The sequence below is a fragment of the Lepidochelys kempii genome, chromosome 2, assembly GCF_965140265.1.
Source record: "Lepidochelys kempii isolate rLepKem1 chromosome 2, rLepKem1.hap2, whole genome shotgun sequence".
Taxonomy (NCBI): Eukaryota; Metazoa; Chordata; order Testudines; family Cheloniidae; genus Lepidochelys; species Lepidochelys kempii.
In genome coordinates, this window is record NC_133257.1 from 167,414,724 (window position 1) to 167,437,548 (window position 22,825).

The 22,825-nt window shown below is 41.9% G+C and overlaps 1 protein-coding gene across 1 annotated transcript in view; it reads left to right on the top strand.

Moving 5' to 3' along the window:
• GRB10 (growth factor receptor bound protein 10) overlaps nucleotides 1-22,825 on the top strand; it is a 263,650-nt gene that overhangs the window by 25,435 nt on the left and 215,390 nt on the right. Inside the window, exon 2 of the mRNA XM_073332709.1 lies at nucleotides 13,727-13,934. The gene's annotated coding sequence lies outside the window, so the exon portion shown is untranslated. The remainder of the gene's footprint in view (nucleotides 1-13,726; nucleotides 13,935-22,825) is intronic.

Below are 22,825 nucleotides of genomic sequence, written 5' to 3' on the forward strand. Positions count from 1 at the left end.
CTTTCAGTCTTATCTTCAGACCACACCCCCATATAACAGCAGAGCCATTCAATCCCTTGGTGAGCTTTTGGAGGACAGATTGGTGTCTAAAATGTGCTCTACAGAAATAGAGTTATCAAGGAAGTGAGGAGGAAATCACCAAACACTTGAGTCTAGAAAAGAGGTGGTTCTCCAATATTAGCCTCAGGAATTCAGAAGGAGCACAGAACTATGTGATGGGTCTTTCTGATGTCACCATTTTTCTATATAGGGATCTGCAAAACATTTTTGCAGAGCCATTTAGCCTAATCTTGTAGAATTTTGTCAGCTTCTTTTCACTTTAACAGGACACAGATGTAAAGAGGTGAAAATTACCCCAATGCAAAGCCCTTCACACCACATAAGTAATGCCCTGTTGAACTTTGTGTTGACCATGATATTGCTAACTCAAAAGCTGGAAGTGGAAGACACAAAGTAGAGTACATCAGACTAAAAGAAAGTAAGTTTGCGTCAATAGCTATTCCAGAGAAGAGTTTATCCTAGATCAGTGGTTTTCAACCTGTGGTCCACAGACCCCTGCGGGCCTGCAGATTATGTCTAAGATTTCTAAAGGGGTCCGCACCTCCATTTGAAATTTTGTAGGGGTCCACAAATGAAAAAAGGTGGAAGACCATGGGCTAGATTGTAACCTTTCAATCCACTATATGTAACGTGCAGCACACCCCAATCCGCATTGTAACTTGCAGAGTCATAATTCAGTCTCTTCTCCCACCTTGCTCCATGGAAGAAGGAAGCTGCACCAGCCCTTTACCTTACACCAGTTCTTTTCCAACCTGTGCTGGCTCAGCTACACTGGTAGATGGAGTCAGGGGTCCACTCATTTCCATTCCCTGCCAACATGTGTATGAGAGAGAGAACAGCCACCACTGGGTACTACTATCTCCCCAACCTGTGCTGCTACTTGTGTGTAAGTGGCTTACACAAGGGAATAAGTAAGCTCCTTTTGCTCCTCTCTTCAGGAGCATAACCAGATCTGTTCCTTAGAAAATATTATTATTATCATGCTGATGTTCCATACATTTTAAAAGTGCCTAAGGTCACCTCTGACTTACATGTGCAATTTTTTTCAAAATTAAAAAATAATTGGAGAACAAAATCTATGTAGCTTTTTCTGCTGGAGCATTTGCTCTGCTTTACATTTTCTATGCCCCTTTGGATTTATGCAACATAGTCATGCAGCTGTCAGGTTTCCACTGAGATGAGAAACAAATTCTATGCAATCAAATATCAGCTCTACATAATTTAAGCCTGTGACAGTTTTATGTTCAAATTATATGAAAATCCAAGATATTGGACACAGGCGTAATTTAGGATAGAGAATCATAAGTATTCATATGGCCTGAAATCCAGTTAAAATGCATCATTGTGCATGTTGTGTTGCAGTACTGAAGAATTGCATGCCTCATGCTGCCCCAGGGTAAGAGTTTTATTTTCCCAAACCATAATTTAATGGTTTCCTCTCTCTTGCAAATTGTAACTAACAATGCCCTCTGTGTGATCTGTGATGGCTAGTAAAAGAGAACTGAATAAAAGACCTACACAGTAGACAAACACAACCATGATTTGTTTTATTGAATGACAGATTGTTTAAAAATATAATAAAATACAGGGCCAGATCCTCACCTGTTGTAAATTGGTGTAGCTCCACTGAAGTCAATGGAGCTATGTCCGGTTATAGCAGCTGAGGATTGGGCCCACTATTTTCTGCATTAAGTGTCTGATGTAACTCCCACTTAAGTCAAAGAAAATTCTCCTTTTGAATCTAATGGGAGAAAGATTGGACCCATACTCTTTATATGTCACTGGAGGATTTGAGGGGAGTAATTTCGCATTGGCAAGGAGATGGATTAGATTAAATCTAATCCAATTAAAGGCGCTGTTCTGCCTTGTGAGCTGGTAATTCATATAGTAGAAAGCAAATTCATGGAGTTTCCTACACATTCTTCTGTCAGGGAACATGTTTTAACTCACACATGGAGAACCTGGGGAAATATCCATATGGGTACTCCTTGCCTCTGCTCTGCTGTCCCACCCCACCATCTCCCATCAGTCCCAGAATAGCATGGGTCCTGAAGGAGACATGCTTCACAATGCTTCTCCTATACTAGCTACCCTGTAACTCACTTACTATGCATTCAACAACATGGAGGGGTAATAACACAAGTTAACACACCTTTATTAAGTAACACGGTGTCCCGGGTTCTGACCCCAAGCCAAACCTATGGGAAGAGCCCAGATGCCTCCTCACCCCCTCACATCACAATGCTGGGAACCAACAGTAGGGTTTCCTCAGAAGGAAGGAGGAGCAAGAATGATCTCCTTGTGTAGGTGCAGGCTCTCCTCCTCTCACAGAAAGGGAAACATGGAGCTCCAGGCCTTTCCCATCTCCAGTGTATATGATATTATGACTTCCAAGAACTGGTATTCTTATTCTCTTCATCCCCTATCTTCCCTCCCCTTATCCGCTTTCTCGCTGAGGTTGACTGGAAAGGTCTGTCTTCTCGCAGCATCTGAAATTATGAGAACAAGCTGAGAACAAGGAGAACTCATCCATGCACTAAATTAGTTCTGGGCAGTGTAAAGTAGACCCCCCTCAGTTATTCAGATAAACAAAAACCCTATTGGGGGTGTCTCCAAATGACACAGATATCTCAGAAACGATTTTATAGAACCCATAATTTATTAAAATGCCTAATCATCATGCCACATACAATAGTACATCAAGATGTCTTTAGGATGTCCCTTTGCAACCCTACTCTGTTCACGGACACTGAAAATAGATAACTAGAACAAGTCAAGTGGCAAACACGGTCACATACTACAATAATAAACAGAAGACTAGTTTGCTAAAGTCTATCGTCCTGTATCTCACAGCTCCGCACCCTGGAAATATTTTCTTTCCATGCAGAGGAAAACAAATAATAAAAGTGAATTCTGACTGGAAACCTCTAAGGAAACTGGTTACGTTGATGCTTAAAATGTTACAGAGTCTTTTAATATATTCCGCTGAGTGATAAGCCCCAGATGATGTCAGTCGGACGAAAGAAATATGTCTTGTGACTCTTCTCTAAAACACATCAGCCCAGATCTACAAAGGGATTTAGGTGCCTAAATCCCAGATTATGTGCTACTGAGATCCACAAAACCTGCTCAGCTGCCACCTAACCAGTTAAGTATCAGAGCGGTAGCCGTGTTAGTCTGGATCTGTAAAAGCGGCAAAAAGTCCTGTGGCACCTTATAGACTAACAGACGTATTGGAGCTTGAGCTTTCGTGGGTGAATACCCACTTCGTCGGATGCATGTCATGCATGCATTCACCCACAAAAGCTTGTGCTCTGATACGTCTGTTAGTCTATAAGGTGCCACAGGACTCTTTGCCGCTAACCAGTTAGGCACCTAAACTCACTCAGCAAGCTACTTTTGTTGCTGTAAAAATACCCCAGGACCTAAATGTATGCCTTTGAGCATATGCACTGCTGTCTCAGACAGGTGCCCACTCACCTAGCGCCTACCTAAGCCCAAATGTGATCCACAACCCAGGTGGAGATGGGTGTTGTTGTATGTCACTGATGAGCAGACCGATGTACAGATAAACACTTTATTCTGAACAGAACTACGTACAGAAATGAGGTACCAAAACGTCATACTACTCTGTGTATCTGCAGCCTGAGACTGCCCTGTCCTAGGCCTCTTTATTTCTGCCCATAGCAGGACATGTGTCCTAGAAAACCAAAGCCTGCATGAAGAAGTGCAGTCTGCACTTCCTGGAGCACTTCCACACCCGCTCACCATTTCTTTAATGTCACTGTTGTGTGTGGCAAACACAACTTCTCTCACTCTCCTTTTTGATTTGGTCATTCCCAGGTGTCCTGAGTATATTTGTTCCAATATTTTCTTTGTAAATTATTGTGGGAACCTCAATCTACATTTGAGAGCATTGCTGAGATCACTAAAAGCTCATCTTTATAGTGGAAATAGACAGGTGGAAGGGTTGATTTTTTACTTATAGTTCATATCACTGCTTGCAACACTTCATATTTAGCTGTTTCTGTCTCCTGTTCATCTCCTATGCCTGGAGACACAGCAAATGATGCTTTTATCATGTTCACTTGTATGTTTACTGCTTGTTCCAGATCATCAGGCCATGTGCTGTCAGAAAGAGCACATGCTCTTGAAAGTCTGTCTGCCATTACTAAGTGATGTCCAGATTGGAACTCCGGGGTCACCCCATTTTTTACTTTTTAATTTTTTTTATTTTTTGTATTTTCAAAAGTAGTTGCTGTATCTTTGATGGTACTTCCCTAAGTCCTTTTTCTGTGTATTGCAATCCGAGGTTTGGGATCAGTTTCTGCTTTGAAGGTACAACCCTAGAGAAAATCTCGAATCTCATACGCCAAACCTCGTGTCTCTTTTTTCAATTTGTGCGTACATCTGCTCTACATGTAGACGCATTTAAGAATGGCAACCCCTCAGTTCCATGACACTGTGATAGTACTGCTCCCAGCCTTCTTTTCAAGGCGTCTGTGGAGAGTATCATCTCTTTCAATGGGTCAAAAAATTGCAGCACCAGAGCTGATGTCAGAATGTGCCTTGAATCATTGAACTTTCTTCATGTTCTGGCATTAATACCCATTCTGTGACCTTGTGGAGAAGATGTCTTAGGTGAGTTGTGCGAGCTGATCAGCATGCCTAGCAGCATTTGACTTCCCTTTTCATCTTCAGGCCTCAGCATGTTCAGTATTGCCTGAATCTTTGATTCATCAGGCAAGATTCCCTCTGCAGTCTGTCTCTCTCCCACTTATGTTATTTCTGCTTGAAATTGACATTTGGCCTTCTTATGTACACTCTCACACCTGCTAGACCTGCTAGCATTTGGCTCATTGTACAGTGACATAATTCTGGAGCCAAATGTATTCTGGAAAGAGTCTGAAGAAGCAGTAGTAGCTGCCAAATGCTGTGTTGAAAGTACAGATCGTAGAGCTCTCAGTGTCCAAGAGGATCTGCCAAAATCCTGCCAGTGCATCAAATTTGCTGAATAATTTGGCTTCTGCCATCTCAGATAATAATTTACTTCTTGTTGGCAAGTGGAAATGTTCTCTTTTTATGTTTTTGTTCAACTCCTTAGGGACCATACACAGCCATACTCCACCTCTTTTCCTCTCTACAATTACTAAGGAGTGAACCCAGTCTGTTGGTTCTTCTACTCTCCAGATGATATCATTTGCTGTCATGTGTTGCAGGTCATTTTCTAGCCCCTAAGACTAGTGGAACTTTTTATGTAGCATGTACCACAGGTTCTGCATCTTCTCTTAACTGTATCATATATGTTACTAAGAGGCCCCCATTTCCTGTGACTATACCTTGAAATGATGCTATTATACTTTCATATCTGGTTCTATGTTATCTTTCTGTTTCTCTATGTCAGACATCCTCTTAATAAGACCATGCACCTCATATGTGTGTAGACCCAAGACTGGTTGCTTGCCTCTGTGTACCACCACAAACTCTTGTTTTATTGTTTTCCCTTTGTATTTAAGCATCAGTGAGCACTCTCCCAACACTGGAATTGTTCCTCCACTATAGTCTTTCACAGATTCTTTTTGACTCTCCTTACATCTCTCTATTTCAGTTATTGTCATCACATTTACCTGTGCCCCAGTGTCTATCTTATATGTCACGTATGTGCCATTTGTGCACATTTTAATTAGCCAATCTGAGTTTTCAGCCTTCAGCATTATTCTATTTAAGATTAGCTCTCTCTTAATTTAAGGAATTACTATCTGCACTTAATAATGCACTTTCCTGATTTCTCTTCACATTTTAGCATAATAATGGGGTGTATTATAGATTCTACATACTTGCCAGAATGCTGAGCATTTCCTATATTTATGCTGGTTGCCACATCACCGGCATTATTCCTGCTTTCCATGTTTCTATAGTTGGCCAATTTAGTTTCTGTAAATTTTTCCCTTGTTGATTTAGCTATGGTACTCTCAGTCATATACTAGAGCCTTTCCCTAGGCTTTTTATTTGTGTTTCTGTTGGTCTTACCATGAGGCAAACTGAGGCATCTGCCTCAGGTGCCAGACTGTGTGTGTGGGGTGGGTGGGGGCTCCACTAGGACCCAGAGTGTAGAAAATTGTGTCTGCTTCTGGTGCATATGTATTCTCTCTGCTCTAGATGCACAGAGATGGTGGAGTGCTGTGCTGGAGGAAGGAGGGCACAAGAGACATAACAGGCAGGCAGGAGAAAAGGTGAGAGGGAATAACAGAAAGCAGCAGGAACTGCAGGGAGAGAGAGGAGGAGGAGGAGCCTCTTCTGTACCTCTCTAGCACCCCCAGGAGCCTGGACTGATTAACACCAGCTTCTCAGGGAGCTTCCTGTTTCCTGGTGCTTCCGTGAACCCACTTGAGGAGAACAGATAGTCAACTGAAGTAGTAGGAGCCAGTTAGGCCCTTAAGACGCTGATATCTTCCTTCACTCAGGCCCTGCTACCAGCCTGCTTATTTGTTCCTTTCAACTGAGTGTTGAGAGCCACTATAGCTGGCACAGAACAGCAGTCATGAGTGAAAGAAGAAAACACCCCTCTGGGGCAGCATTCAGAAAAAGAAAGAAAGCAAAGGAAGCTTTTTTTATCTAAGCAGGAAGGAGCTCTCCTGAGATACATAGACACAAATGTTCACGGTGAGCCTTCCGGCCCCAGTGAGGATGTGAGTGGTGAGGAGATGCCTGATCTTCCAGTTAGTCAGAGTGCAGGTGACCTGGCAGCTACTGTAGCATCCATATCTCCATCTCAAATGGATGTAACCATGCACATTCTCTGACCTACACTTTCCTTCAGGAAGAATGTGGTGGAGGCACAAGAAACAGCTGCTGCTGAGTTTGGTTCCTTAAGTCTAGATGATCCAGGACTGTGGACCCACTTGAGCAGTAGCCTGAGGGACTTCCTTGTACTGCATGGACCACAGCAAGAGAAAAACGTCATGTTCCCCAAAGGCAATGAAAATAGCAGTTTCCATCCAACACATTACTGGCGTGAAATCCCCAATGGTGACAAAGTGGAGAGGCCATGGCTTATGTACTCAAAAACCCAGAATGCTGCATACTGTTTTTGTTGCAAACTCTTTCAGTCTAATGTTCCAGCCTCATTGGGTTCTACAGGAACAAAGGACTGGAAAAATCTGGCATACCATGAGAAGGCAGCAAATCACAAGAGAGCATTCCATATGTGGAAAGAGCTTGAGATGAGACTAAGGTTAAAGGCCACCATAGATGATCAGCATCAAGAGAAGATTGCATCAGAGTCTATTTATTGACAAAATGTTCTGAAAAGGCTCATTGCCATTGTAAGAATGCTTGCTACCCAAAACCTAGCAGTGCATGGCACTTCAGATCAGCTGTATGTGCCAAACAATGGAAACTTCCTTAAAATTCTGGAGCTGATGGCTGACTTTGATGCTGTACTCCAGGAGCATCTAAGAATAGTCACCACCCAAGAAATGTACACACATCACTACCTTGGAAAAACAATTCAAAATGAGATCATACAGTTACAGGCAACAAGAGTCAAACAGAAGATTGTGGCAGATCTGAAGTCAGCAAGATATTACTCTGTTATTCTGGACTGCACACCTGACATCAGCCATACAGAACAAATAACATTAATGGTGCGTTTTGTAACAACAACAGAACCTAGTGAAAATGCCCCTGCAATGGTGACTGTCAGAGAGCATTTTCTAGAATTTATTGACACTGATGATACTACAGGAGCTGGTATGACAAATGTGCTTCTTAAAAAGCTGGAAGATACGGGAACTGCGATAGCTGACATGAGAGGTCAGGGCTACGATAATGGTGCCAACGTGAGAGGAAAGAACAGAGGAGTGCAGACACGGATCCGAGAGTTAAACCCTCGAGCTTTATTTGTCCCATGCAGTTCTCATTCATTGAACTCGGTGGTCAGTGATGCAGCATCAGCTTTTAGTGAGGCTGTTGAATTTTTTAATGTAATTCAAAGCATCTAAGTATTTTTCTCTGCATTAACTCATCGATGGCAAATTTTGAAGCAACATCTGGGAACATCCTCTCTGACACTGAAACCACTGAGTGCCACACGATGGGAAAGTTGAGTGGAGGCGATAAAGCCTATAAACACCAAATTGGGAAGATAGATGATGCCATAGTTGCTATTATGGAGGATAATGCTATGACAGGAACTGTTCATGGGAAAACAGTGGCAATGGGAAATGGAATCACCAGAAACATACATAACTTCAAATTTCTGTGTGGCTTAGTGTTGTGGCATGACATACTGTTTGAAATAAATGTCATAAGCAAGAGACTCCAAGGTGTTGACCTTGGTATATCTGGACCAATGGAACAAATGGAAAAGCAAAGTCATACCTACAGTCTTACCAGTCAAATGAGGGATTTCAAAATGTTCTGAAGAGTGCACAAAAGTTGGCAGAGGAACTTCACACTGAAGCTATTTTCCTACCCATTCAAGACAAGAGTCACCGAAGAAGAAGACATTTTGATTACGACGCATGGGATAATCCCTACAGTCAGTCGAAGAATGTTTCATGCAGCTCAAGGAACACAGCAGTATATTTGGGATGTTGTATGATATTCCAAAACTCTTCACTATACCTGAGGAAGACCTACACCAGCAATGCAGGGCACTAGAGACAGTGTATGACACATGATGACATGCGCGATATTGACGCGAGTGATTTAAGTGATGAACTGAAAACCCTTTCAAGATACATTTCAGCAGGATCAACTCCAAAGGCTGTTCTGGAATATATGTGCACAAATAAGATGACCACCCTCTTTCCAAATGCTCTGGTTGCTCTGCACATACTTCTAACACTTCCTGTAACAGTTGCCAGTGGAGAACGCAGCTTCTCCAAGCTGCAGTTAATAAAAACACATCTACACTCCACAATGACACAGGAGAGGCTGGTCGGCCTTGCAACCATCTCAATAGAGCATGAGCTGGCCCCGACTGTGGACCTTCAGCAGGAAGCAGTTCAAACCTTTGCAACCAAGAAGGCACGGAAAGCATCACTTTGATTATTCAAACAGATAAAAATGCCAGTGTTTACTATGCAGATAAGAAAAGTTAAATTGGCTGTTCAGGCGTTTGAAAGTTAAGTGTTACTTAAAATTTTTGAACAAGGCATTTTAAGTTGTTAGTTCTCCTTTACTGGGGTAGGTAGCAGAGCAGTACCATGAGAGGAGTAGAACAGGAAGAAGACAGAATTGAGACCTTTCAAAGTTAGGCTTAAGCGAGGAGGCATGGGGGCATCATTTGAGCTCCCTGCCTCAGGTGCCAGAATGTTGTGGGCCGGCCCTGGCTTAGCATATACACATCGCCCTTTCTAGTGTCAGATCCATCTCCCTTAGTAACTGTTCACAGACTTTTTCTTTATTGTTACATCCCAGGACAATGTGGTTTTAATGAGAGAGTCTTTAATACTCCATATTCACAGGATTGACCTTTTAGTTTAAAGTGTGTGAAAACTCCTCTTTTGTTTCCCTTTAATTCTGTCTTCTCATCCTGAACACACATCTTTCATAAGTAACTTTTTTTCTAGAGACACAATGATCATCAAACATTTTCATTATTTCTGCAATGCTTTCTTCTTTTTCCCCATCTTTATAGATTGTGTTGTACACATGTGTCTGCTAGTATTAAGTACAAGAAAAATATTTTGCTCAGCCCAAGTGGCTTTTGCTCAGCCCAAGCGGCTTTTGCTCAGCCCAATCTTTTGTTTGCCCAAGTGGCTTTCATATATAGCTCAAATTGCTGTTTGGACTGTTTCCAGGCACATTCAGCACTTCCCCGGTTCCTAGGGTTGGTGGGGGAGTTACAATGAGGTGTGCAAGCTCTGTATCAGCCATTTCATTGTGATTGCTCACAGGGTCTGCTTTCCACTCCTGGTACCACGCAGTATCTCACTGATGAGATCTCGCAATGTCCTGGTAAACCCTTTATTCTGAACAGGGACTATGTATAGCAATGAGGTAACAAAACGTCCTGCTGCTCTGTGTTGCCCTGGCCTGGCCTGCTTTATTTCTGCTCCCAAGCAGGAATTGTGTCATTGGGGAACCAAAGTTTTCATAAGGTGTGTTCCTGGAAGTGTAGCATCTCCACACTGCCTGGAGGACTTACTCTATAACAAAAGTGTTTCCCCTATGTGGGGCCTAATCTCTTTAAGGATCCAGGCTCCCTAGAATAGTTATTGGAATACATGTCACCTACCTTTACTCATGGCCAAGTTGTAGAAGTGTAAAAGAGAGGCAGTTTGAAAACCAGTGCTAAATAGGCTTCTGAGTAACAGTGCTACCCACATGGCCTCTTCCTGCTCGTGTTTCAGAAGGGCTGTACTGACAAAGTATTATAGGAGAAACTAGAGGGGGAACATAGGCACACACAGAGATGAAGGCCCCAATCCTCACCGGTATTGAAAACAATGGAAGTTAGGAGCCTAAATACCTTTGAGGATCTAGGCCAAAGTGACTTGCCCGAAGTCACCTAGCAGATAGAGCCAGGACTAAAACCAGGCCCTTAAACACACAGCTAAGTGCTTTATCCATTGGACCACACTATATAATAATGTTAAAATGCAATTAATGCTGGTGTAGATTGCTTTCTTACAGTGCAAAGTCCCTGCATGAGTTGATGAAGCTTCTCTCTGCTGTGGCCTGGGAGGCACTGAGGCTGATTTAGCTTATTGAGTTTGGCTTCCACATAGGTGATAAGACTTTTGGATTGGCTCAAGACTTCATGGTCACCCCATGGGATTATCTCAGGTGTCTGAAGGCTCAATCCATACTCTGGATTTGGTGTTTGGGTTAGGATGAGAGATTGGAGTGTTAGATATTATTTCCATGTCATGAACTGATCATTGCCTCCTGTGGCTTGAGGTGAGGACCAGTCTCTTCTGTATGGACATGAGACCTGTTCTGAGGGCCCTCCCTGAGACGCCCGTGGAACTGGAGGGCTTTGAGAGGGCTCTGTGAGAGAATATTTTTTAGCCACTCTATACTGGTTCAGTAGGAGTGTATAAATATTTTTTGTCCTTGACTACTAATAGTACACAATGTTTCACAGAGCTTCCTTAGCAGCTGACTGGGCATATCCACTGATGCACAGTTGAGGAGGTGGGTCCATGGTCCTGCCTCCTTCTCACGCATTTTGGGGTGCCATTTAGAAGAGCACAGCACTGGCAAAGTGTCCTCCAGAGGTTTCTTGCACTCTCCTCATCCATATGCACATCCACAAAGGGGCCAGCCAAAAACTGTCTCTGTTTATTTTATAGCTCCCCCTGTTGTCTCTCTCCACTCTCTCCCCTCATCTCAAAAAACAGTATGTTTGACATCCAAAACAGTTTGAAATCTGAACGAGCAGGAGGTGAGGTTGGCCTTTTCTCAGACACCCCTATTACTGATGCTCAGACACAGGCAGGAATGGGAGCATAAAATAAGTAGGAAGAAATGGCTCATTGTGTGTCTCGGATGCCTCAGGATCAGTAGGGGAGTGGGAGTAGGGAGTAGGCTGAAACGAGCAGTGGCCATCTGTGATAATAGGGTGAGACATTAAGGTGGCCAGGTATTTAGGCTCCTAACTTCCAGCGATTTCAATATCTGTGAGGATCGGCGCCATCATCTCTCTGTGCCAATGTTCCCCCGCCCACACTTTCGGTTCAGGGACTGCCTCTCACTATGTGTTTGTACACCGAGAACACCAGAGCTCTGTTCTTAGCTGGAGTCTCCAGGTGCTACTATAACCCTATAGCAGCGCAGCCCTTGTGAAACACTAGCATGCACCAGGCAGAGCGCTGGGACTGGAATGCTGTACAGCTATTGGAGAAACCACAGTTCAGTCATTATCTAAACAGTCCTCAGCATGCTTCATCCACACCTGGCCACCTCAGCTTCTCGCTCTCCTCCCACCTTATCACCCCACAGAAATGTTTATGTTCCCTCAGCTCTTCCTTACTCCACCCCAATGAGTTATTCAGATCTTTATTATATTGTAATTATTGGGGTGTTTGTAAAGCTTTCACTCACACCCTTGGGCCCTTTCCCCTACTAGCAAATTTGTTATCAGTCGTGCAGGGAAGAGGTGGGTTAGGAATACAGTGGCTTTGCTCTGGAGTTTTTATCCTAGGCCTGTCTGCTGGCCTCGTTCTATCGAAGAGCACTGGCAGTCCTATAAGGATGACATTGATTTTGATTTTTGTATTAAATATTGTTAATTTATGTGAAGCACCTAGCATGTTACACAGGCTCTGTTATAATAATAATTAGTATCATTGCATACAGGGCTTGCATACAAATAGCGATACTATCAGATCTAATTTTGTAAACATCTAGTCTTTATTTTGGATGTAAACACAGCTACACCCGTTCCTTGACAATTCCCACTTGTCTTCTACTGCATCAAATATCTGCCTGGAAACAGATGCATAAAACTCAGTCCTGCAGTATCCTTTAGCCAGGTCAAGGCCATACAAAGTCCAGGGCCTTATACTGCATCAAATGGTGGCTGGCTGATGGGGTTAGAATGGAGTTGCTCTTTCCATCCTCTGTTTATGGAAGTCATGATGTCACATACCCTATCAGGGACAACAGGAAGTCTACAGCTCTGATTTCTCAAGATCTTAGAGAGGTGATTAATGCTACACATTTGTTAAAATTCAGTGCTAACTGTATTTTTAAAATAGCTTTCCTCTTTATGAATCTTACAAACCAGTTGGTAACAGCAAAACCTTTGCAGTTCTTTTAAAATATCTAGGATTTTTAACAAATGCAAAGCAGATGCAGCATCTTGTTACTCACAGCTTCTTCTAAATTATAAAATATATATAATAAATAATTGGAAATATCTCATTATTATCTGTCTTGAGTAAAAATCTTATGCACTGAGTAGTCTGGTGTTAGCAAAAGAATATATTAATATTGAACATGTGGACTTACAATTCTTCACTTCAAATAGGATTTATGGCCTGAGAGTATCTATAAGTGGAATAGACCTTTATAATAATAAGCTGGTTATGGACATTTGCAGGAAAAAGGACATTGTTTGCAAACTTTCAGGCAGCTAGATTCTGCCACCTTCCCTCATGCTGAATAGCCCCCTACCCCTTAAGTAGTCCTAATGGGGTGGCCATCAAATCTGGAGCCCCTGGGGGCTATTTGAGGAGCAAGACATTACTCAATGAAGCAGCAGTGGCATAAAGTAAATTCTTTACAAATATAGAACCCAACCCTGCATTTCTTGCACACCCAGAGCTCTCAATAACTTCAGTAGGAGTTTTAGGTGCAAAGGAATGCACAACTGAGCCCATACTAATCTCCAAAATAGCTCTGAATTAGCACAATACTTGCTTTTATATCATAAATACTTGTACATACTCCAATTTTCGTGGGACCTGATCCAAAACTCCTGAAGTTAATGGAAAAACTCCTATTAAGTTCAATGTGGCCTATTGATTTTTATTACGTTTTTAAAAGTACAACAAAATTTGCATCTTTCTGGTTTTCAGTATTGTGTAAGGAAATGCTTCCTTGTCATATTCATAAATGTATGACTGCAATATTGTTTGGTTTAGTATGTCAGGTATCAAAACAGTTTGTTAAATTTATTACTAGATTGGTTTTTTTATTTCTTTCCCAGCACTTCTTCACTTCTGCAACTACCTCCTTTCTTATGTCCCCCTTTGATAAGATGACTGGACAAGATGACAGGTTCTGGGACCTTGCACAGATCAATATGCAGAGCTTTACAGCTGACTCACCTTGGTATCCTGACCATTCGTCCATCAACTCTGGTATTCTACCTACACCACCGGCTATTATAGCCAGACCAGCTCCATCTATCTACGGTATTCTTATAAGAACCAAGTATTTTTTATTATTTATTATTATGTTTTATTTTATTGATTAATATTTGGCCCCCATTTATGTAGCGTCTGAGTGCCTCACAGTCTTTATTGTATTAATCTACTTCTATACTGTGGGCTGGGGGTGTAATTCCCCACTCATGTACACATACTTGGGCTAGCTCTCAACGAGATAGCATGGATATAAAAGTAGTGTAGACACGATAACGCAGGCGGAGGCAGTAGAAGCTTGGCTTAGTCATACTGAGTACAAATCCACTTGAAACAGGTGGACATGGGGCATAAATATGTTTGAGCCTCTCTCTGAAAAAGAAGAAAATAGGGCCAGGGATAAAAAGGTCTTGTAGAGAGCAAGATCAGGAAGAAATTCTGACCTGTACCTCTTTGAGTAAATACCAATCTGTTTTCCACTCATCACATTATCATTACCTGATCCTGTTTCCACTGAAATATTTGAGACTTTTATCACCAGGATCAATGGGTATATAGGTTCAAGCCCTTTAGTGTCATGAAGCACTATCAGCACCACGGTTAGGATTGCCCCAGGGTTTTCATTTCATTTGGGCTCTTAAATCTTTCCTTTTTATGTATCACTACAAGGTCATAACAAGCTGAACCCAGGAACTGGTATTTTTAATTGAATATTACCAGCTTAAAAATCTACTTTTTTTGAACTTTTACATGAAATGTCACTCTTTTATCAGAACCCTTTTTATAAAAGAAAATAAATAAAAATTAGTTGTTCTCTGAGTAGCAACTGTACCATATATGGAAATTAAATAAATTAATTTAACCAGGAACAAGAAGCATTTTAGTCTGGATTTAAGTCCAAACATCAGTTAAACATTAAATACAGAGCTGCTGCCTGTGCCTCTGTAATCTTGACTTGGGGAAGGGCTTGGATTTGGTCAGGTTGGAATGAGATCCTAAAGCAAAACACCATATTTGGCTTTTTCTCTAGTTACTTTTTTAATTTCACTGCTGGTGAGCAATGCAGCCATCTCAAACTCATGTCTCTTGAAAATCTGGAACACAAATAAGTAACATTCACTAACAGGTGTCTTTTCTTTCTGCTTTTTCTTTCCATTTACATTTTATTCCCCTCTCTTTTCTTTCTGTGTGAAATTATACTCTTCTTCTTTTTTCCTAAACTGGAGCACTTTTTCCTTTCCCATTGTTCTCTCTTTGATGTATTCTTCCCCACATTTGCCACCATCCATTCTCTTTTCTCTGCCGTTGTTCACCCATTACTACCACTGCTCAACCATTTTGCTATTTCTTCTTGTCCAACCCTGCCCATATCCCATTTCCTCCCCAATGGCCTTTCTCTTTCCCTCCCCAAACTTCTGCACTCTAGCTCATCTGTTCCTCCATCTTTGTCTATGTTGGTTTTCTCCCATTCTTTCCTCCCCTATCCTGGTCATCTCCCCTTCTTTTCTCCATGCCTTTATCTTGCCAAGATCTGCAGTGCAGTTGTTATTTCCACTAAAAACATAGATTCACTGGGTTTGATCCATTGCTCATTGAAGCCAATAGGAGTCTTTCCATTGACTTCAGTGACCTTTGGATCAGGCCTATACAATATAAAATATAGAGGCAGGGGAGTATTAGATCATCTTGGCCAGCTCTCTGCCAATATAGAAACTTTCCCTGCAATATTGTAATCAGGGCTTTTCTTGCACACAGTATCCATAAAATTTGCTGAATGTTGATTGTGTGCTGTACATTTATTGACTGAAACACTTGAGTTGTTGGTTTTCATATTGGTAATTTTAGAGCACAGATGCCTAGCATATTTACTCACATACCAGAGCTCACATTTAATGAGCAAAATGTCAAGTATATTGTTATCCACCATGAAAACTGTGAAAAATATCCTTGCCATCTGCACTGTGCCTTCTGCTTCAGCCTAAAAGAATTTTACAAGCAACTACATGAAATAAACAGTCAAGTCAATATTTATAAATGACAACCACCTCGTACAGGCCCAATCCTGCTATACTTCCACACCTCAGACTCCTACTGGCATTCATGGAAAGTTTTAGCGGGCGTAAGGGAGACAGAAGTCTGCCAATAGTTGCTCTTTGCTGTATTTGGCCTTAACATTCCCATAATAGTAAGTGAGATAGTTGGAAACAGAGGGAAATGGAAACAGAGAGAAATGGAACTAAAAGTTATTGACATAGTTGAAGGGCCAGATCCTGAACCATTGCCGATCAGCATAATGCCATTGACTTCAGTAGATCTCCAAGGACTCCAAGGATCTAGCCCTAAGTAACCATCACAAACTCACTGGTGAATGGGGAATTTGACAGAGGGATTTGACATACTGGCATGATACAACATTGCAGTTACTCAATACTTGAACTACTTAGATTGTATGCCGTGTGGGCAGGAACCATCTTTTTTATTCCATCTTTCTCCTAGGCACTACCACAGTACAGATCATACAGAATAATATGGGCTGTGTCTGTATCCAGATGGAAAGATTGTGATCTCCTAGATCTGGGCCTGCTCTTGAAAACCTTCAATCCTGTTTCTTCAGTGGAAGTTAAGGGAGCTTCGTTTGCCACATGATCATGCCCCAAGAAAGGATGAGAAAAAAGGCTCTCACCCACTGCACTTATCTGAACATCCAGAAGTACTGAAAGTCCAGTGGGAACCCTAAGTAGCAAAACTGACTGGGGGCTTGTCTACACTTAAAACACTACAGCAGCACAGCTGCGCCATTGTAGTGCTTCTGTGTAGACACTACCTTCGCCGATGGGAGGGACTCTCCCATCGGCATAGGTAATCTACCTCCCCAAGAGGCTGTTCCTAGGTTGATGGAAGAACTCTTGTGTTGACCTAGCACTGACTAAACAGGGACTTAGGTCAGCTTAATTACGCCGCTCTGGGGTGTGGATTTTTCCCACCCTTGAGCGACATAGTTTTGTTCACCTAATTTTCTAGTGTAGACCAGGCCTAAGAAAAGGCAGACATACTCTCTGACTCAAGAGAGTGAATGAAACTTCTGCCATTTGTACCATTTGTTTTCCCCAAGCCACCAGTAATACCTCAGTCTTCCCTGAGTTTAGCCTCAGTCAGATCATTCTCATTCCAGCCACAGTCCAGGACTGATACTAGGAAAGCTCCAACCCATGTAGTCAGAGGCTGATGAAATAGAGACATGGAGCTAGATCTCATCTGCATATTTATGGCACTCCCACTGATCCTGCCTCTCTGTGTTCCCTAACGGCCCCATATACAAGGTTGAACAGGAGGATCAAAGATGAAGAAAAGATAGATTGGAGTGGAGAAAGTACTTGTTTAAATTAAAATATTTTCAATAATTAGCAAATGTGGCAGAAATACTTTTGAAAAAACAAATTCTGGTCATATGGATTTATGTCGTAAGTTGATCAGATGTGCCAGTCTTTAACAAGTGTTCTTCTTGAGGTGCTGGGTTTCCTTTGATCATTTCCAATAGGAACATCTCCTGGGCAGCCAGGCCAGTCTCTAAGGCCTGGTCTACACTGGTGGGGCAGGAGGGCGGTATCAATCTAAGTTACACAACTTCAGCTACTTGAATAACGTAGCTGAAGTCGATGTACTTAGACCTACTTACTGCGGTGTCTTCACTGCAGTAGGCCAACTGATGACACTCCCCCGTCGACTCCAATTGTGCTCCTCGTTCTGGTGGAGTACCGGAGTCAACGGGAGTGCACTCGGTGGTTGATTTATTGTGTCTTCACTAGATGCGATAAATCAACCCCCGCTGGATCGATCGCTCCAGAGATAAGTGTAGACATGCTCTAAAACACAGATCTTACCTTCCAGCTGGGTGAGTTTCAATTTGAAGCCTTTGCATTTCTCACCCAGCATGGGGCATTACTATTCCCTACCGCCACTCATCTTCACTGTATCGCCTCATTCCTTCTGTAAGTCAAATTTTCTGTACACTGTAACCATCAAGGGATCACAAATAAGTGCAGATTTTAAAAATGGCTCCAGCGTAACCAGCTGGACAGTGTATGTTAAATGTCCCCTAATATGACCAGTCCAACTTGGTTTGCCAACAACAGACTTCTGCCAGCAGAGGTCAGTCAGGGGTGCGAAGAAGTGTAATCCCTGACTGACATATCTTTGATGGCAAAAGCTCAAGTGTAGACACAGTTATACTGGCAATTTTGCCAGTACGGCTTGTTTCTCTTGGGATGATGGTGGTATGAGGTGTGATATAAGATACACCAGTAAAGTGCACTTTTGCCATTATAGTGCACTGGTATACCTACACCGACAAAGCACTCCTAGTGTAGACCTATTCTAGCTCAAGTTCTAGAGGCTTGTGTGTTGAGCTCTCTGGTTCAGTCCCTGTGCGATGAGGTATACAAACACGCAACAGCATGGAAGGGGTTGAGGAGCTGCTATGGGCCTGAGTAGCCTTGCCCCTGTGCCCCCGCAAATCGTGCCAGGACTGGAAGAGCAGGAGTTAAAAGAAGGGAACTCCACTCAGAAGGGTGCAAAATGTGCAAAACAGTTTTAAGAAGGGGAGAGGCACATTTGATCATATTGTAAGACTAGAAACAAATACAAGATAGTATGAGAAATGAAGAGTATATGATAACTGGTTTTTTGGACATTGAAAAAGCATATGATACCCTATGGGGAGGGATGGTTTGTTATGTAAATAGACAATGACAGGATTGAAAGGACAAATGTTCTGATAGATAAGTGATTTTTTGAGTAAAAGGACCATACAGTTACAGTAGGGAAATTCTTATGAGGTATCTATACTATTGCCAGTGGCACTCCTCAGGGGTGTGTTGTCAGCCCTACCTTATTTAACATTATGATAAATGATCTCCCAAAAAATCTGAGGGCAGGAATAGTTATTACACTATTTGTGGATGATTGTGCTCTATGGGTTAAAGGCTGGAGAATTAGACTGGCTGGACAGAGAGAATCAATGAAACACTCAGGGAGGTCTTAGACCTGCTTGAGTATTTAAATTTTCAATTGCTAAAACAAAGGAAATGATCTTTGGGAGGAAAATTAAAGATATGGGCAATTTATATCTTTATGGAGAACAAGAGCATGTAGTTAAGTGTTAAATCTGGATGTACTGATTGATATTAAGTTACTTGGAAGGGCCATACTGGAAGTATTACAACTAAATGTTAAGGCAGAATTCATCTATTTAAAAGTATTGCAGGGATTAATTGGGGAGCAAATAAGAAAGTGCTGATGGTACTAGACAGAGAGTTAATAAAATCAGTCATGGAGTGTGCGTGTCAAGCCTGTACTTTTGCGTCTGGATCAGAGCTTAAAAAGTTAACATCAATTCAAGCTCAAGAGCTATGAACTGCATGTGTTACATTTCTTGCAATGCCACTGTGTATAATGCAGGTAGCTACAGGTGAAATGCCTATCTGTTTAGGAAAGAAAATGTTAGAGCTGACATTTTGGGCTAAAGTCAAGGGAAATAGTGCAGATCAGAATACTGGAAAAATGTATGAGGAATGTTGGGAACTAAGTGGATGAATTGTAGCCCGACACAATAAACTCCCTTATGGTTTTAGGGTTAAAATGTGGGGGAAGGAGTTAAGTGAAGAGGAAGGACAAGAAGAGATTTAAATCTATAGTTATGGGGCAGTCAATTACACCTGAAAAAATGTCTCCCTGGATGCAGATTTAGAATTATATTATAAAATAAAGGGAAAGAGTTGTCCTATATGACAGATAAAGTTTATGAGTTTATATATGGTAAATGGAGTCACCATTCTCAAATATAAACTGATGGACCTAAAGGTAAAAAAACACATAGTGTGGGTACAACCTTTTGCATCCCTGAGATTGGAGTTAATAAATCTAAAAGAATATCTAATTTTGTAGCCATTATGACAGCTGAATTGGTGGTAATAATGTTATCATTATGAATAAGAGACATACAACTTACCATAGCTGTTATCTTTTCAGATTCATGATCAGGTGATGCTGGCACTTAAAGGGGGTATCTGAGAAAGCAGAGGTGATCTATTGAAATGAAATATTGTTTTTGACGACAGGGTTAGTATGCTCCAGCATGACTATAGGACTAGTATGGATTCCAGCACGTGCTGGGATATCTGGCAATGAAGTGGCAGATAAGGCAGCAAAAAATGCTTTAAAAATGGAGGAATTGATCTAAAGACTCCTTTGAGTAAACAGGAATGTAAACGTTTAGTTAAAAAAAGGATTAAAAAAGGAATAGCAAGAATTATGAACCAAGGAGAAAAGAGGAAGAAGATTCTATGAAGTATGCCCCAAAATAGAGGATAACCTGCTACTTCAGTGTCATGAAAGGATCAATGAAGTACTCATATTTAGACTGTTAACTGCTCCCTGTGGTCTGAATAATCATTTATATTTAGTCAGTAAACACAAAGCTGCGTTATGTAACACATGTAAGGTTAAAGAACAAGTTGATCACCTGATATGGGAATGTAGGGAGCGTTCCGAGGAAAGATAGGTTCATTATGAAGAATTTAGATGATTTAAGGAGATGGAATATAGTAGGAGGGGTTAGTGAAATTTATACTCCTGTAACTACATTAATGTAGTCCAGCAGTTCTCAAACTTTGCGTCGGGACCCCAGAGTGGGTCGCAACCTCATTTTAATGGGGTACCAGGGCTGGTGTTAGACTTGGTGGGGCTTGGGACTGAAGCCAAAATCTGAGCCCCACAACCCCTGGCTGAAGCCCTCAAGCTTCAGCACCCCCCAGGATGGCCGGTTGTGAGCTTTGGCTTTGGCCCCCTAGCCTGGGGTGGTGAGGCTCAGGCTTCAGTCCCCCTTCCCAGGGTCGGGTCGTAATTTTTATTGTCAGAAGAGGGTCATGGTCAGGGTCGGCTCCAGGGACGAGCAAAGGAAGCAGGTGCCTGGGGCGGCCAATAAAAAGGGGCAGCACTCTGTCCATCATCGGGGCAGTATGTCCGGGTCTTTGGTGGCAATTCGGCGGTGGGCCATGCAGTGCCTCTCTTCCTCTTCGGCGGCAGCTCAACCAGGCTTGGTTTGTTTGTTTTTTCCTTCGCCGCTTGGGGCGGCAAAAAAGCTGGAGCCAGCCCTGGTCACGGTGAAATGAAGTTTGAGAAACACTGAATTGTAGTCATATTGGTTCAAGCCCTTCGGGTTTGTAGCTACACTGGTATAGTTACACCAGTGCAAAACCCCTCAGCATAGACACCATCTTAGAATGAGAGAGCAAACTAGCCCAGTACTTCATTAGGGTTATATTCCAAGTCAGGTGCATTTGATTATGGTGTGCACACACGGCTATCATTCTTTATCTGCTAATGAAATGCTTCCTTTGTTTGTAGAGGGTCTAGCATAGTGGGGTTCTGGTCCATGACTGGGGCTCCCTGGCTCTATGGTGATACATTCTCAGCCATCCTTTGTTACCTTCTAACTTTTGAATTTTGACACAAATAACAGTTAGGATTTAGCACTCCAATTTATGAAAGATAAATATGTGATTTGCTTCCATTCATCAATATGTTGATGTAGTACAGTGCTTGAAGAAACTTTTTATTCAGCAATACAGTAGTTAGTAAATATGTAGTACATGTTAACTGAACTGAGTTGCATGTCTAAATAGGCATGTCTTTAAATTAAATTAGCTCTGTCTTTAAATTCTTCATCAGCTTTAAGTTCCACATCAGCTTTAAGGTCCTCATTAACTTAAAGTTCCACACCAATAGGCCATATTAGAGCTTTACATTTTTTTACTTGCTTTATCAAAATGTAGCCTATGCCTTGAGTTTTCAGTGGCCTGACAGCAAAAGTCTGCATTTTGACTCCACTCTGGAGTAAGTCAGAATTTGTTCTCTGCAGATGTAGTGTTAGATGGTTAAATCGAAGTATAAGAGGAAGCATCATTTGCAGCCCCAAGGGTAAGATTTGTTTTCCTCTCTATTCCTTTAAGATTGTCCATCTGGCCAGTTTATGAGCGGTGGTGGTGGGACTCCAATTGGTGGTGGTTGCCCAGTAAGAGATGATTTCATGAAAAGAATTGAAAAAGAGAGAAAAATGCAGAGGCTTCAGAGTGTCTCCCATAACTTCCCCCCCCCCAAAAAAAAGATTAAATAAAACTTCTTAGGTATAGGAGCTGTAGTTAAAATAAAAGGTGAATTTTGAGAATCAAATAACAGAAGTTACAGATTCTGCCTCCATTGAAGTCAATGTGAATATTCCCTTTGATTTTAAATGGGCTGGGATTTTACCCCAGTACATAACACCATCCACATCTCCTTGCCAAAGAAGGAAAACAAGCAAAATGTAGGATCAGTTTGTCCATTGAAAGTACATACAGGTAAACGCCAAATGTATATATTTAAAAAAAAATTCAATACTGCCTTTGCGTCCTTCAGCTTAGTATTTTCCTCTGATTTTATTAAATCCAAATTTCTTGTATGTTAAAATCAAGAGTTACTTGTATTTTTAAGGCCCATTAAAATTTACCTCACAGAACTCCAGGCAATTGCAGGGACTTTTACCAAGCTCTTCTCTCAAGTTGGCCCCTGATAATGGCTGAAAAAGAAGGGGAAAGGCAGGTTCTGTACCCTGTGCTCTGCTCCCTTGGATAAGTTTATCAAAGGGGAAAAGTGTTCCTTTTGTTCCTCCAACCTTGGTGCCACCAGCTAGAAAGCAGGCCACTGGCCCACTGCAACAGAGCAGGTGGTGGCTGCAGACAAACGAGACACAGAAAAACAAGGTACTGAAAAAAAAGCACCCAGGACACCACACGTTCAATCTATAGCCAGTGACATAGACTGGGACTCCTCTTTAGGTGTCCCACCCCAGGAAGTGAATCACAGGGGACCCAGGAGCTCTAGTAAGCAGAATAAAAGCAGGGTAA